Source organism: Balaenoptera physalus (genome assembly GCF_965194825.1).
Source record: "Balaenoptera physalus genome assembly, chromosome: 20".
Taxonomy (NCBI): Eukaryota; Metazoa; Chordata; class Mammalia; order Artiodactyla; family Balaenopteridae; genus Balaenoptera; species Balaenoptera physalus.
The window spans coordinates 61,479,382-61,496,879 of NC_138901.1; the positions used below are offsets into that span (position 1 = coordinate 61,479,382).

Consider the following 17,498-nt stretch of genomic DNA (forward strand, 5'->3'; position numbering starts at 1 on the left):
ATTCATCACACAACTGAAATATGTAAACTAAGATTTGTACCTGCCACACGAGTCTGCCGGAGAGCCATTTCTTCCCGTCTTGATGCTGCTGGATTCTCAAGCCTCTGTCTAAAAATCACCTCTTCCATGGACCTTTCCCTAAAGATTCTAACCCTGAATTAATCCTTAATTCTCTCCTCTCTTCATTTCTGAAATACTTCTTCTATGCCCTCTGGTTTTAGGGCTTATTTATGAGTTGCCTTACTCACTCGTGTCTCCTGTGTGTTAGACTTACCTCACCATAGACTGTAAATCCTTCCAGAGCTGGGATTACGTTGTACACTTTTAAAGGCTTCCCCCAGCTCAGCTCAAGACCCATCTTTACTGGGCAATCGTCTCTAATGATTACAGAGTTTACCATCCTTGTGTCTAATATTTTTAAGTATTACAGTTAACATATTGGGATATTCTTGGCACTCACTTTCTGCACCTATTTGATCTTTCATTATGACAGTCTATTTCTATGTTAATGAAATGACACAGCAATAACAATCCCTGTGAGATGGCGTGAAGGAAAGGAGCAGATGCGTTCATTTCTCTAAGGCTATTCCTGGTCTCAGACCCCTTCAGCCTTGCCCACCCTCATTCTAGAGGTGAGAAAAGCTCTTTAGCGGCTTTTCCGTGCCTTCCGTGGCAGCTAGGAGTGGCCAGGAGATACCTGCTTGGTCAATGAGATGGAAGAAGCAGCTTGCTGGGGACTTCTGGAAGTCCTCTTCCTTTCCCTTCTTCCTGCCCATCTTGTGGATTCTGAATGTGACTCCTGAAGTTGGGGTAAATTTCCTAAACGAACTCCAGGCTTTCTCTAATCCAGCTCTCAATTACTTTTCTAATTTTGTCTCTTATAATTTTCTTCCATTTGAATTAAACTGATTTTCAAAACTTGTTTTTCTCAGTCTATAACTTTGGTTATATTGTCTCCTCTCTATAGAAAGACCCCTTTCCATTTTAATTCAAACTTTTAGACCCCGCCAAATCTGTCTGATTGGAAAAGCTGCCCTTAAGCAAAATCCTCTCTTCTATCTTAAATCTCACAGGCCTTTTGACCCGACCACTTAAATAGGCATTTGCAGATTCCCTACAGTATTTCTTATATTATTGCCTTTCTTTGATATTAATTCATATTAGTCTTGTCTCTCCAATTGGATTATTAGTTCATTCAGATTGTATGTTCTCTTCCTTTGTATCTCTCATAGCACCCGATACAACAATAAAATCAATGTTCAGGCACTCAATATGTACTTATGGAATGAGTGAACGTTGTTATGTTTAGAATACTCTTGCCTTATAATGAGACGTTCAAAGGTATAAACCTGTCCATCCTTGGCTGATAGAGAATGGAGATCCAGAAAACTAGCAGAGAAATACGAGGGTAGTTTGCATGATGAGTTATTAATATGGGCTGTGACTTGTCCAAGTAGGGTGCTTTACAAGCCAAGATGGGATAGGCTACGCTATGGTAACACGCATTTCCAAAATCCCAGGGCCTCATAAAAACAAAGGTTATTGTCTCACTCACTGTACGCCCAATGCAGGTAAAAGGAGGAGAAGCAGAGGGCTTTGCTCATCAGACTCACTTGGGAACTGAGGCTTAACAGAGGCTCTGTCTTGCTACGTTCACCCATAATCACCATGGCAGGAGGAAAAGAATGGGGTCTATCTTACACTGGCTCTTAAAACCTCTACCTGTATATGACATTTGCACTCAATTTTTACAACCAGAGAAAATCATATGGCCACACCTAACTTGAAAGAAGGCAGGACAGTGCCATTCGACCCTATGTCCAGGTAGAGAGGAAAACCAGATTACTTGTGACCACCACAGATGCTAACCTTGACTAAGAAAAATATATCAATCAGTGTTCTTTAGCTGCAGCCAACAAAAGCTGGCTCTGGCTAACTTGAGCAGAAAATGAATCTACTGGGAGGATATGGGTAGCTCACAATTGAAGCAAATCTACCTCGAAGAGACCAGGACCAGGGTCAGCCCTGAGCATACAGATGAATGACAGGCTCTACAGAGAACGTTCAGTAGTATGAATCAGCCACAATCATATCATTGGGTCATTTGCTTAACTTTCAGATTCTTAGATGAGAGCATCTCATGGGCTGAGCTTGGACCATGTGCCAACCTTGACCAGGGATGAGTAGGCACCTGGAACAAGAGTCCCACTAAGACTGTGTGCAGTGGAAGAAAGGATAGTGGGACCCTGTTAGAAGAAGGAGGAAGAAAGGAAGATGAGAAAAAGCTACTCATGTCCATTTTGCACAGACTACTGTACAATAACTTAAAGACTGATGGTAGTATGGCATGCCTATGCAGCAAGACATTACACAAGGACTGAATATCTGTATCCCTTGTCCAGAGACCCCTAAGATTGTACCTTTCTCTTGGTTCACTTCTTCCAAAAACAAGTCTACCTCCCACTTTCCTCCTCAAGTGTAAATCCTATCTTAGGGCATTAGCAACAGCATAATATGATTGTAGGAATAATCCACGGCTGCAATCAAAAGACGAAAGTTTAGCTGAGCAAAGTCACATGGCTGATCTTCTAAACAGCTTTCAGCAAATCCACGGCTGATTCACTCCTGTCTTCCCCGGTAGGAACTGATCCTAAACGAAGATGACTAGGTGTGCAGCCCTTTGAATGACAAGGGAATGATTTAACTGGGGGACAGATCAGCCATCCCTAGAAACTCTCCCCAGATTTCCAAATGACAAAACCAGAAGTAGTAGCTCCAGGGCTGCTAGCTCAAGGCTCATTCACCAGCAACAGGAATATTCTGGGATGCTGTAGACTAAACCAAAGGCTCTCCACCTTCTGCCACTAGCCCCAAAATACTTTACTCCATCAAGAGCTTAAATGAAAGAGTAAACAAATCAGAGCTACTCTGCATGAAACCAAATTTGGGAACCCTGAATACTGATCGCCCCTCAGCCTCCCTAGTTCTGCCTGTAGTTAGTTTTCGATGCACAACACACCACCCAAAACTAATGACTTCTGACAGCAGCCCTTTACTTCGCTGGCGATTCTGGGAGTCAGCAATATGGGCTGGGCTCAGTTAGCCAGTTCTTCTGCAGACTGCAGCTCGGGTCACTCTGGCATCTGCACTCTGCTGCCCATCAGCTAGGCGGCTCTGCTTACAGGGTTTGGCCAGCTGAGATGAGAGAACCACTGGGTCTCTCATCATCCTACAGACATGCTTGGCCCTCTCATGGTTTCTAAGAGCCTCAGGACAGCAAGCCTTAATGCACAAATGCTTTTCAAGCCTTTGCTTGTATCACAACTGACAGCGTTCCACTGGCCAAGACAAGCCACACATTCAACGGATTCAAAGAGCAGAGACGCAGTCTCCACTTCTTGATGGGAGGAACGGTGGTGGTGCATTGCAAAGGTATGAACACAGGAATAGACAAAATCTGTGGCCATTTTTCAGTCTTCCACAGAAGGCAACCTCTGTTGGAACTCCATGGACCCATATTTGGAAGTCACTGGGCTAAGCTAGCCTGATTTGTCCATCCTCTGTCTGGCTGGATAACTTCAGGTCCACCTAAGTAATATGAGAGGAACCAGCTATGTCTAAATCTCTTATTTTCTGCAGACTGCTAGGTGAACAGGTTAGCAAAAGGGACCCTGTGGCCTAGCAAAATAGACATTTATCTTGCCTCCCCAGCCTTGGTCATCTGCCCTAACGCTGCTTGTTCCTTTAAAATGCAGCGTTAGCAGACAGAGACCCCTGTGCCATCCACAGACCTTGGAAAGACAGGCTGGCTTTCCGGGTAGCACATTCTGCTGATGGTGAAGCAGTTCAAAGTGGGATAAATTAAAGCCCTTATTTAACTCAAAGAATTCATTTGCCTTTTGATCCACCTTCCACTCTGACAAATGCTCCCTTCCTATCACATTCAAACACACACCCCCTTCAGAAGCTAGTAAACTCATCCCCTGCCAAGGAATGGATTTTCCCCGTATTACTCTATCTGAGTGATAAAAGGGTTTAATGTCCCAAGTTCGTTTTTCAGGAGCTAACTCAGATACACCCGACACAGCAAAGCGCCTAAGCTCTTTCTACAGTTATTAAACTGTTATCCCTAATTCCTCCGGAGACCCAACATGGCAGCAATGATTCCGAGGGCGCTTTCCTATTAAATCTGCATTTTGCACAGAGAGATAAAGCAGGCCAGTTCAACCCTGTTTACAGGGATGGCGGAAGAGCCCCTGCGGGCTGCTGGGGCTGCCAGCACTTTTCCTCTCTCTCGGAAAGCCTGGGCAGGATGGACCCTCACGGTTCATGGCCCAGACACATCTGCAAACTTTGTAGACTTTTCTAAAACACTTCCAGGGTGAGAGCTCAGAGTCACCTGGCAGTTTTGCTATGGGTATGATGAGAGCATCAAAAAGCTCAACCAACCATCGAGGGATAGAAGTTTCTAGACACATCTGTATAAAGCCAAAAATCACTCTGGAGGCAGACAGATTTGTGTGGTGTGAGATATAAGTGGGGTCTCCAAATTGTGTGTACATCTCCCAAGGGAGTATAAGATGATGCATTTGTGTATAGAAACAGTACAGTAAAATTATTTATTTTTGCCTTAAAAAGAAAATAAATTAAGGTTTTCTAGTTTCTAACATACAGATTTCCTCTGGCACCATCATGAGCCCACTATGTAAGATGGGACATGTGTCATTTAATGCATGGGTCCACAACAGGATGACGTGTCCTCTCTCATCTACACTTTAAGCAGACTTTCATGTATCACAGTTTATATGAGGTCAGTAAAATTAACTTAATGACTACATGATTTATTTCAGCCCAAACCAACGCTTACAAAATAGACCAGTGGCCTAAAGGATTCTTGCAAAGACACTGGGACTGAAGATACTACCGATAATACTGATAATGTAGACTCATAGCAACAGTGGCCAAGCAGCTCTCATTGCTATTTGATCTCTCTGTCAGCCACACTATGAGGAAAAAAACCAAAAGAATAGGGCTAATGAGATCTGACAAAAGTTTGAAATATGAATGTACATCCACTGTTGTTGATGACAGCCTTCACGCAAAGTACCATGAAGTAAGAGCTAATGATGGTTGGAAACCTTCAGGATTAGAAGGACAGTTTATTGCTTAGCTCTAATTTATCTCAAGCTCTTGCAATTTCTATTTTGTGCATATCTTACAATATATATAAAGATGCATATATTGGAATGCATGATAAGACATTTTTAACCAATGGGGTTAATCAATCAAAAATAATTTGAACTGAGACCACATAGATGGACCCTGAGGACACTGTACTAAGTGAAATAAGTCAGACAAAGAAAGACAAATACCATATGATCTCATTTAGATGTGGAATCTAAAAACAAAACAAAACCAAGTTCATAGGTACAAACAACAGATTGGTGGTTGCCAGAGGTGGGAGAGGGGTGGTGAAATGGGTGAAGGGGGTCAAAAGTTACAAAATTCCAGTTATAAAATAAATAAGTCTTGGAGATGTAAAGCACAGCATGATGACTACTGCTAATAATACTTTATTGTATATTTGAAAGTTGATAAGAGAATCAATCTTAAAAGTTCTCATCACAATGGAAGCATTTTGTAACTATGTATAGTGATGGATGTTAACTAGATTTATTGTGGTGATCATTTTGCAGTACATACAAATATTGAATCATTATGTTGTACACCTGAAACTAATATAATGTTATATGTCAATACCTCTTCAATAAAAAAATTAAATTAAATTAAATCAAACAAAACAGTGGCAATTTTACTACCTTACATACTTCTTTAATATATAAACCCCGTAATTACAAAAAGAACAATAATTTGGAAAGTCTAGTTTAAGAAGAAAGTGAAGATGACAGCCAACATTTGTGTAGTCCAGAGAAAGCTGCCTATGAATTCACTGCTTTTTGAACTCCAAACCTTGCATATTTCCCACTCGCCATGCAATCTCCAACTAAGAAAATGAAATTAAACGAGAGTGGTTACTGGAATTTTTTCATTTATGAACTACGTAGGTGTTTGTTTCAATTGAATCCTGTCGTCCCAGATTCCCTAAAGACTGTTCAGACTTTCCAAGAGCAAGTACACGTTAGAGGCATCTTCTTCTGATGGTGGTAAGAACACCACCTGCACCACAACCAACTCACTGTGCTTCCTGAGAAAGGGTCCTCTTCTAAGAGCCTGATGTGTATTAACCCACTGCCTCCTCACGATAACCCTATGAGGCACTGTGGTGGACAGACTCTAAAGGTGACCCCACGATCCCCATCTTCTGTGTTCATACCTTTGTGTAATCACCCCACCCATACCTTTGAGTGAGTGGTGGGTGGGACCTGGGACTTGCTTTTACTCACTAGAATACAGCAGAGGGGACATGATAACATGTGTGTGATTATAGTGCCTGGCTTGCTGGAGCCTCTCCCCCCCTGGCTGGTTTTGAGAAAGCAAATGGTCTTGGTCACCAGCCAACAAGAAAATGAGTCCCTTGGTCCTACGACCACAAGGTCGTACATTTTGCTAACACCTTCGGTGAGCTTGGGAGTGGATCCTCCCCCAGTCAAGTCTCAGATGAGACCTGAGCCCTGCCAGACCCTTTGACTCCAGTCTTGCTGAGGACCTGGCTGAGCTGTGCCTGGATTCCTGACCCAGAGAAACTGCAGACAATTAAGTATGTGTTGTTTCAAGCCACTGTGCGTGTAGTAGCATCGCTCTTCAGCAATAGATAACTAACACAGTGCTGTGGATATCTGCATCCTTGCTTTACAGGGGGAAGGTTAAATAAACAGTCCGTGTTCACGGAGCGAATGAGAGGCAAGATGAAAAACCAGAAAGTCTGGGGTCTGGACGATCAGCGTTAACCACCGCGCGTTACTGCCTCTGCTGACATTTTATAGCCCACCGGTCTCCCTCCCTCTTCTGAGGGTGGCGACCCCTGTCCTGAAGCCACGGGCCCCGCTAGGGCACCAAACCCAATCCCTTGCAGCCCCGGTGCCAAGGCCGTGGCATGGCATTTGTGCCGGCACAAAGGAGAGAGCAGGGGCAATGGGCCATGACGTCCCTTCCACGGCCCTGGCATGTGGAAAGGAGCAAAGCTTGGTCACACACCAAAGGCTCCGACTGTCTGCACTCTGAATAAACTCTGCCAGTGACTCAAGTTTCGCCACAAATAAAGGAGAAAAATAAGTCTGTGGGTGTCACAGAAAGAGTCTTGGCATGAAAGTCCACAGACTTAGGCTCTGACTGAGGCTCTGCCGACCGGGAGGCCACGGGAACTTGAGGAAGTCACTTGGGTCCTCTGGGCCTCTGCTCGTTCGTCTCTAAAAGGAGGGGTTTGGACTGGAGGAGGCTTAAAGTCTCCAAAAAATTACATAATTTTTAAGGTACTGTCTTGGTTTGAACTGATTCAGTGCCGTCCTCTTCCCCTCCCCCGCTGCAGAACTGAAAGGGCCTTCTTCGTGTCACTTACCTAATTTTCAAACCCAGGGAACACATTTTTAATGGAGAAAAAGCTGAGGAAAACAAAAACAAAAAGGAAAAGAAATATCGTGGGGTCAGAGACACAAGGAAGGATGGACTTAATAGCCAGAAAGAAGAAATTCTCACCCAAAGCTATGGAAACCCTGAGCCTCCAGCCTGGGCGTTTTCCACCCACCGTCTGCTCAGCGGCCAGGGCTCCCGCGCCCACCATTTCCTGGTAGATTGAGTCCCAGCCTGCACGACAGTCTCATTTTTCACTGAATGCATGCAGTGAATGCTAACCTGTAATCTCCTTTTGCATGCTTCAGTTCCAAATTCATAACCGGAGGAGAGAGCCCGCTGTCTGGAGCAGGCGAGCTCTGTTAGCTGCTCTGCGGGCCCAGCCAGGCAGTCCTGCAATCCCGTGGCTTTTTCCCTGCTTCACACTTTGTCAAAATGCATCACGAGTGACACAAAGAAATGGCCACTGGAAACTCCCCGTTTTCCAATCCTTTTACTTTCTAATTGTTCTTCTTCTTCGAGGCTTGGCCATCCTCAGAATAGGCCAGGGTCCCCGCCTGGGCTGCTTTCATTTGAGAGCGGGATGCACTGCATCACAGAGGCCCTTCCCACAGCTCTGAGCGCGGCGGTGCTGTCCTCATTGTCTCAGGCTCTGCTTTCCATGCCCTGGGCTGCCTGAGATGCTCTTTTCCCATTACTCCAAGTAGCCAGTCCGTTCCCACACTATGAAAACTTGATCGAACAAGGAAGATGTGGTAACAAAACGGAAAGCAGGCGTGCCAGTGAGACCCCTCTGCTGGCTTCCACGGCACTTAGACTGCCGTGCGGGGACCAGGAGCCCAGCCTGCCTCTCCCTCTTCACCTCCAGCCATACTGGCCATCACATCCTTTCTCAAGAAAAGGGCCTTTGTGCACACTGTTCCCTCTGCCCTGAATGCTCTCTCCCTAGATCTCTCCATGGCTACCTCCTGTTTGTTGTTATCTGCAGAACAAGCCCAGCAGTGTCATCCCTGAAAGAGCAAACGCTGCCCTGGTCTTCACTGGCCGTGCACAAGGCCAGACTCCCGGCGCTGGCATCAGTGACTCCCCCTGAGCCACTCTGACCACTGGATCCCACTCTGCCCAGATGCAGGCCCAGCTGGACCTACCAGTGAACTGACAGCCCCAGGAGCAGCCTCAGTCCGAATGCCTCGCCCTGGTCCCACAGCTCCGACATCACTGGTTCCCCAGCGCCTGCGTGGCCACCCGTTTGGCATCACACCTTTGCCAGCTGTATTCTCTCCCGGCCCACCTCCCCACTCCTCTGCTGGCACTTCCTGGCACGGCCTCCCCACTAGACTGAGTGCCCGCACATCCTCGTCTCACAGCCTGCTTCTCAAACCTACCCAGGTGAGTCTACACTCCTGGTCCTTCTCTTCCTGGTGGCATTTTCTAGTTTCTTCGCGGCTCTTGAGCTCTGAATATTTTTTCTGTATATTAATTGCTTACTGTTTAATATTCACTGGCTTCTATACAGAGAGAGAGAGAGAGAGATCCGTGAAGGGAGAGAGCTCTGCATCTGTCCACACTGAGCATAGTGGGCGCTCCATACACGTTTGCTGAGAAGCGAATCAATTCATTTACAGCTTACTGTGATTCTGAGCTGCTCCTTGTCTTTTAGTGGAGTTTTCCACTTAAGGCTCAAGGTATCCTACAAAGCCTTCCTACATATCTGACACCCCCACTAAAGGAATTTCAAGCCACTGGAAAGTTCTTCCCAGTGCCTCACAGATCACACTCCAATCACCAAGGCACCCAGAGTCCACCAGCTCTGCAGGGAAGACCTGAACTTAAAGGGCAGTTAGACAGACAGTGTGATAAAAACTGAATGGGTCCTTGAATTCTTGGGACAGTGTAAGTATTGGAACTCTGGACTCTTGCCTCAAACTTAGCTTGTTTATTTCTGGCAGATGAAAAAGCATGTTTGTCCCAAGTGGCCATCCTTTGCCCTGCAGAGTTTTGTCTGTGGTTAAGTGGGTCTTGCCTGGCCCATCCAAGTTCCCTGGATCCAGGGCACCAGACGTTATCTCTTGTTTGTTCACCACTGTATCTCCAGTGTTTACTGTAGTTACTATACACAGTGGACACTCAATAAATACACAATGGCTGAATGAATGAGTGAATAAATGCACGAATTTCACTCTTCCCAGAGGGAGAACCACTAAAACCCACTGAAAGAACACACTAACAGAGTAGACTCTCAGGAGCCCCTGATGAAGCAACAGTGACAATGACTAGCCCACCAGGAGAAATCACAGTGTCAAAGGATAGAGGACACATGGCATTTAAGGAGGAACATGGGATCTCCCATGACTTCTGCACAGGCAACCATGGGTTAGCCTTAAACAGATGGGCCTTGTTTCCAGAGCTGGATTTTCTGCCAAAGAGGTCTAAAGCACTTTTCTGATCACGTGGGGCACATCCAGGCTCCTGTCTTAAAATGCGAAGTGACGAAGGGGTCGTGAGCACTGGGAGATGTCTTGGAAGAGGTGCTTGGCCCAGAGAGAGGAGGCTGCAGAAACTGCCCCAAGAGCTGAATGAGATAATGTACGAGAAGGAGTTTTGTAGAGCATGAATCTCTTTACCCACACTGTGTGTTTGGGTGATGATGATAAAGATGGCTACTAAGTGTCTTCAGTGGATAATTAGCCCCAGACTTTGTCCCATCGGAAAGAAAGAGAAAAATCTGTGTGGTCCTGCTGGACCTTGATCACGGGTCCCTCTTAGAATATCCCTCAGGTAAAATCTGCATAGGTCGCACATGAAAAGATGCTCAACATCCCTAGTCATTAAAGAAATGCAAATGAAAACCACCATGAGATGCCACGTCACCCCCATCAAGATGGCTATGATCAAAGAAAACAGAAAACAGCAAGTGTTGGAGAGGGTGTGGAGACACCGGAACGCTGTGCACTGCTGGTGGGCGTGTAAAGTGGTGCAGCCGCTATGGAAAACAGTACGGAGGCTCCTCAAAAAATTAAAACTAGAATTTCATGTGATCCAACAATTCTACTTCTGGATAGATACTCAAAAGAAATGAAAACAAGGACTCAAACAGGCATTTGCACTCCCATGTTCACTGCAGCATCACTCACAATAAGCAAGATGTGGAAACAACCTAAATGTCCACCAACAAACGAATGGATAAAGAAGATGTGGTCTATACACTCGGTGGACTATTACTCAGCCTTAAAAAGGAAGGAAATTCTGACATGTGCTACAACGTGAACCGTGAAGACACTGTGCTAAGTGAAATCCCCAGTCACAAAAGGACAAATATTATATGACTGCACTTATATGAGGTCCCTAGATTTGTCAAATTCACAGAGACAGAAAGTAGGATGGGGGTTGCCAGGGGCTGGGGGAGGGGGATGGGGAGTTATTGTTTTCTTTTTTAATTGGAGTATAGTTGCTTTACAACTATAAGTATAGTATCTGCTGTACAGTAAAGTGAATCAGCTACACGTATACATATATCCCCTCTTTCTTGGATTTCCTTCCCGTTTAGGTCACCACAGAGCATTGAGTAGAGCTCCCTGTGCTATACAGTAGGTTCTCATTAGTTATGTATTTTATACATAGTATCAGTAGTGTATATGTGTCAATCCCAATCTCTCAATTCATCCCAACCCCCACTTTCCCCCTTGGTATCCATACGTTTGTTCTCTATGTGTCACTATTTCTTCTGGGGAGTTACTGTTTAATGGGTATAAAGTCTCAGTTTGGGATGATGAAAAGGTTCTGGAGACGGATGGTGGTGATGGTAGAACAACAGTGTGAACGTACTTAATGTCACTGAACTGTACGCTTAAAAATGGCTAAAATAGTAAATTTTAGGTTACATATGTTTTACCACAATTAAAAAAACAAAGAACTCAGGAGAGCTGAGGATTCAGCCCAACCTTCTGGCTTTTGGGGAAGAGAAGAGAGCAGTGCTCCTGAAGGGCCCCAAGCCCCCTGACTGGCTCTGCCCAGAGCGGGTGTGACTGCTGTGCCATGCCGACCAGCCCAGCCGGCCCGCTCAGACGCCAGGCACGATGACGCTCTCAGCAAGCCGTCAGCCGGTTTGCCTGAATGAACCCTCCTGACAGACTGTTTGCTGCTGTTCAGACAAAGCTAATTCTGCCAAAATAATGAGAGTGGCCTGATGTGGAAGTGCTGGACCATGAACCACCAAAGTCAGAGTTCCCTTCAGTCCACAGCCACAAACACCACCCCCTGGCTTAAAAGGAAGGAACCGCTGATGAAAGCAACAGAACGGATGAGTCCCAGAAGCAATCTGCTGCATGAAAGAAGTCAGGGCACGGATGTGGTGATCCCATTCACACGAAGCTCTGGAATCGGTAAAACGAATCCCTGGTGAAAAGACTGCAACAGTATTCACCAGGAGTGAGGGGATGGAGCACGGGGGCGTGGCTAGCTGACAAGGGCTACCAGGAAACCTTCAGAGATAATGGAAATGTCTTACATCTTGACAAGGGTTTGAGCGGCATGACTGTATTTTTAAAACGCATAAACTATGCGCTGGATCTATTCATTTCATTGTACATAAATCTGATCTCACACAGAAATAGGACTCTAGTTAATGCTTGATATGCATTTGGAAGTACTGATGTCTGCAACTTACTTTGACATGAATTTAAAAGTAAGATGAACTAATATATATGGAGAGACAGTGATGAAACAAAAGGAAAAAAACACTGGCAATTGTAGAATCTAGGTGTCACGTGTATGGGTATTTATAATTCTTTCCATTTTTATCTAGAGTTTTAAACTTTTATATAAAATGCTAAGGGGAATAAAATTATGCTTTAAAAAATTATTTTAAACCACTTGATTCTTAGCACATTGTAGGACCAAAGAAAACATCAGAACTGCATGCCCATCTGATAGCACCTAAAACAGTGATTCTTAAACCGCTCCCCCCCAAAATTTTCAGGGACCTCCTCTCCTTCAGGAAAAAATACCTCTTCTTTAATATGGTTTATATTTGGGGATTCTACATAAGATTTTTATTTGAAAAAAGTGTTTCCACTATTTTAAAATGTGGATGCCTCTCAAAACTGTGTCATCAGCATTTGGGACTGGCCAGTCATGGCTGGGCAAGGCTGTCCCTCACGTTGATGTACTCGGGCATCCTTGGTCTTCAGACACTAAAAGTCAGTGGCACCCCTGCCCCATCACTGTAGCAATTTTTAATGCCCCCATTCATCTTTTCCCCTGCTTCCACTGACTTGCTCGTATCCCTTTAGAGTTAGCACTACATCTAAGAAACCCAGGTCAACAGGTCTGCCCTTAAGTGGAGAAAGCTGTCCTACAATAGCATCTTGCCTGCAATTCTTCTTGAGTGTTAAAAATGCTAAAGGAACCCTGAGAGGCTGGTTTCTACCATCCAAGTACAGTCCTCCTTAAGAAAAACCATCATTCTCCCACCTTTCCACACTGAGACCTTCTGGCCTCCTGGTAAACAAATGGCTTTCAGATACTTTCACATCTTGACTCCAGGAGAAAAATGACTGCCTCTATCACGCCAACATTTGTACATCTGGTCTACCCACAATTCTACTGGCGGTTGACAATGAATAAACTGGCATTCTGGTACCCAAAAATAAAATCAAAAAAAGACCACCATGCTTAAAATCCATGATGAAACGCAAGCAGGGGGGCAAATGTTAGGGCACATCATCGGTTTATACTTCTGTCTCACCCTCTATGGGGGCAGTGGCCTCAGAAGAGGACAGTGGTCAAGTGGCACCCCCTTTTCCCCAGACAAACCGCTTTCCCGTTGGTTTCGTGTAAGAACGTGCAAATGGAAAATGAGTGGAAAGCAAGCTGGAACAGATGTCTAATATCATTAAAGCTGGCTCAGAAAGAATCCAGATCTCAGTTTGGTATATTAATGCTCTATTTATCTTTAAGCACAGATGGATATTTTTATTAGTATTACTTTGTTTATCTGGTTTCGAGAAAGGTTAGTCCAGGGGGCAGATGCCTGTGTTATGAGAGCACATTCCTGCCGAGAGTCAGAAGAGACGGGTAGCCTTTTCAGGGGAACTTTAATTAGAAAAGCCAAAGTTATAAATGTTGGCAGCTCTCGCCTGATCTAATGAGGCCAGTTGCAACAACAAACAGAAAGACAAATAGGACACTGGCAAGCCTGTGTCTCCCCACCTCTCCTCCTCACCAACCCAAGAGAAAAACAACATACCACCACCTCATTCCCAGATGTAAAACAGACCATGACAGAGTCCAAGTTCTCACAAAACAGATGCTTCACAAGCAGCTGGTTATCACTGAGGATGACCAAGAGCAATAGGCCTGTTACTGACGTCCCAGTTATGAATGCATGGACCTTCTAGAAGCTTCTGGGTGAAGCAATTTCTATTATGGATTTTATGGCTTTTCTTATACGACAGCCTGGGACCCTGGGGGAGGAATGCCCCGTGTCCCGCCACAATTATTACCTCTAAGTTTGTTTTTCACTGGAGCTGATTTCTCATTAGTCTCTCTTTTTAGAGGACTTACATGGGATCATGGATCCACTTGCCCAGGAAATTTCTCACTAGGTTGGATTAGGAGAGTTTATTTGCCTGATGGTTCTCCCGGGAATCATGACAATGCATTTGTTTTCCTCACTCATCGCATAATTTTTTACTACTCACCTTTGTGTTGACTCCTTTTTGCTACTGTTCTCTCTGTACATCTACTTAGCACGTCTGTAAGGAAAAGATAAAAGCTTTTAGAATCCAAAGGTCTGGGTTTGAGGGTCACCTCTGCCTTGTACCCTGTGAGCAAGGACACTCCACTTACCAATGTGTGTCATAATTTCCCTGCCTCGAAAATGGGAATCATTGTCTTTATCCCACCCAACTTACAAACGCTGAAGGTGTGAATTCATCATGTTCCATCCAAAAAAACGCTCCGTCTCTTGGACAGCATGCTGTTCTCTCTTCCTAAAGGCTCATGTACGGCTCTCCCTGGACTCCTCTCCTCCCTCACCTCAACACCTGCCTGCTCTATCTCCCAACCCCATCATCTTCTCGGTTGAAAAGAGAGAAGATGCTTCAATCTCTGTACCTGTACCTGATGCTATTGCAGAAGACTCCCCACTGGTCTACCCACCCCAGTCTCTCCTATTCATCTGACGCGCACTGACCCAGGTGAACCTGCCTGACCCAGAGTCACACCCTGCTGCTCCTCGATGGCTTTTGATGGCTCCATCTGATGTATTATCTCAGTTGGGTACATTTTGCCACATATGAAATAAGATACAGACGACTCAGCCGCTGGCCAGGGCTCTCCTGTACGTAGTCTCACTCCCCCTTCCCACCATAACTTCCCCAAACATTCCCTCAGCAGTGTAGGTGGTGGCCCATCTGAAGCCTTGCCATCCCCTTGCGTTGCTGGGAATATCCACCCTGCGCTCCTTCTTCCTGGGATTCCTTTCTAGTCACCTCCTCCAGGTGTTTGCGTCTCAAGGCAAACCTCCGTGAAGCCGTTCCCGCTTCGACTCTGCAGGAAGTAGCTGTCCTCTCTGCTCCGTTATCTGTGCCTCTCTCACCCACTTAGCTTTCCCTCCCCTACCGCTTGCTTATTTACTGCATGTCTATTCACGTAATAAAGTCCTCGAGGGCGAGTCCTGTGTCTGAATTGCTTCCCAGCCCCACCGCGCCCCTCTGAATCAAGATGTGCCACCAGGAGCCTGAGCCAGTGCCCACGCTGGGGAGCCAGGCAGGTCTGGGCACGTCCAGCCTGCCGGTGCCAAGGTGCACAAAGCCCCAAGGAGCCCTCTGGGAAGGAGCCCGTCCTGAGAGGGAAGGCGAGCAGAGCAGGGCTGCCCCTCACAAAGCCTCAGTCATGACGCTGGGGCTTGGGTGTCGAGACCAGCATAATGTTGGCCTTTCAGCTCTGCCTCCCCGCCCCAGAGCTGTTTACTAAAAGAATCTAGAAGGTGCTGGAACACAAACAGCACAATTTTAAAATCCCTGGGAAAACACTGGTTGTGGAGAGGAAGCGTTCCCCAGACTCTGAAAGGCTCCAGAGGAAAGACACGGGGCTGATGCTCTGGTGCCTTAAGGATGCAGCTCAGCAAAATCCCACGGGAGCAGAGAGAATAAAGAAAAAAACCAATGCAGATGTTACACGAGACCTAACCGTTTGTTAGTGAACACATGTGAGATACCTCTAGAGACCGCCCCCCCCATGCCCCGGGAAGTAATTTGTGGGGAGCAGGGAACTGCAGAGGCTGGAGATCCTGCAACAGCAGGTGGGGATGGGAGCACAGATAACACTGCAGGAATGAGAAGATAAGAGAACCAGCCGTGTATACAAAAGAATTTTTCCAAGTACATACAGCTCCCAGGTTTGGGTCTCTGTGATTAATTGGTTCTGCGGGTTTCTCTTGGTTATATAAACACAGTCTCACAATCTTGAGTCTTGTCACTCTAGGATTAACCTGTCTCCTGGGACCTCCATCTTTTCTTACGTTAAATTTTCTATTTTTTAAAAAATCCCTCCCCCCAACCCCCATGTATTACATCTATTTGCATCATCCCTCTAAGGCTGCTACAAATAAATCTATTGAGCCGCGGGCACCTGCGTCACAACTCCTAAGAACCTTTTGTTTGTCACTGCACATACTGCAAACACCAGGTATGAGCAAAGGAAAAACCTGTGATGCACGTCCCTGGTGTTTGGGAACTGGTGGACGTGGTGGCGGGGGGAGGGAGGGGAACTGGGATAAGACAGACTATCCTGCTTAACGGCTCCTCATTCCTCATGCCTGATGATTATTCATTACATCTGCGCACTGATACAATTTGCTAGTTTTCTGAGTAGGCGAATTACGCTTAATCATCTTGGCATTTTTAAATGTAAATGAAAAATCACCCAGTGCTCCGAGCCAGAAGCGAGAAAGATAAATAACACGGGGAAGCTGGTGGTTGCCCGTCTGTCATAAACTTTCATTAGTTCTGACAGCCTGTACAACATAAGCAATGAATGATGCTAACGACACTTCCTCCACTCGTCGGCTCCCATGTCACCGGCGCCGCGCCGGCCAGAGGACGTGCCACCTGCCGGGGCGTCGGGATGGAGGGCACGCAAGCCTTAGCTGGCCTCAGGACGGCCACAACAAGCACCCTCGGGGGTGGACTCGGAGACTCCCGGCCCAGGTGGGACGGCGCTCTCCTGGGGCTCACTCATCAAGCAAATATTCCCTGATGCCTCCACGTGCCAGGCGCAGCCCTGAGCACTGGAGGGGTAAGACTCCATCCAACCAACACAGGGGAGAGCAACAAGCGCCAGGAGGAAAACGCACCAGGGAAGGGGGTAGGATCCCCAACCGCGGCTGCAAGCTGCCTCACTGACCACGGAGCCTCGTGGGCATTCACGTCCTGGAAATCGGGGACAGCCTGGGGGTCCTGAGTCTCTTGGGGTAACTGGCATAAATTAAGATAAAGACGCCCTGTTTCCTCTTCCCTTCTCTTCTCATCCTGAACAATTCAGCCTTAAAGCTGTGGAGTGGGTCAGAACAAGGGCCAGCACCTGTGCAGGAACGGGAAGGAAACACAGTGGTCGAGGTACAAGAGTCTGAGCAGGTGAGGAGGGCATCCCATGAGGGGAGACTCGGCCGTGGAGGGCGAGGGGGAATCGGTCACATACAGGAGCATTGATCAAATCAGTAAATCAGTTAAGGAAATGGGGGCCTGGCTTCACTATCAGAGAAATGAAAGGGAGAAAGCTAAAATAAACCCTGTGCTGTTGGGTTGGAACTGGAGGGATGAGAGTGAACAGGTAGTTTTCAAGGATAGAGCCAGACACAGAAATAAATACAGATGTATATACACATTCCCTTGCTGTGCCACTGAGAGAGTTTGGGAGCAAGCGCACCCAATAGGGATAAATACACCTTTCTTTTCATGGGGGTGGCT

At 46.2% G+C, this 17,498-nt stretch overlaps 1 protein-coding gene across 4 annotated transcripts in view; it reads right to left on the reverse strand.

Annotated features, from left to right (window-relative positions):
• Nucleotides 1-17,498, reverse strand: part of LOC309650258 (heparan sulfate glucosamine 3-O-sulfotransferase 3A1) — a 442,514-nt gene that overhangs the window by 376,087 nt on the left and 48,929 nt on the right. For all 4 annotated transcript variants that reach the window (XR_014257467.1, XR_014257468.1, XR_014257469.1 and 1 more), the window contains exon 3: nt 14,229-14,282. The gene's annotated coding sequence lies outside the window, so the exon portion shown is untranslated. The remainder of the gene's footprint in view (nt 1-14,228; nt 14,283-17,498) is intronic.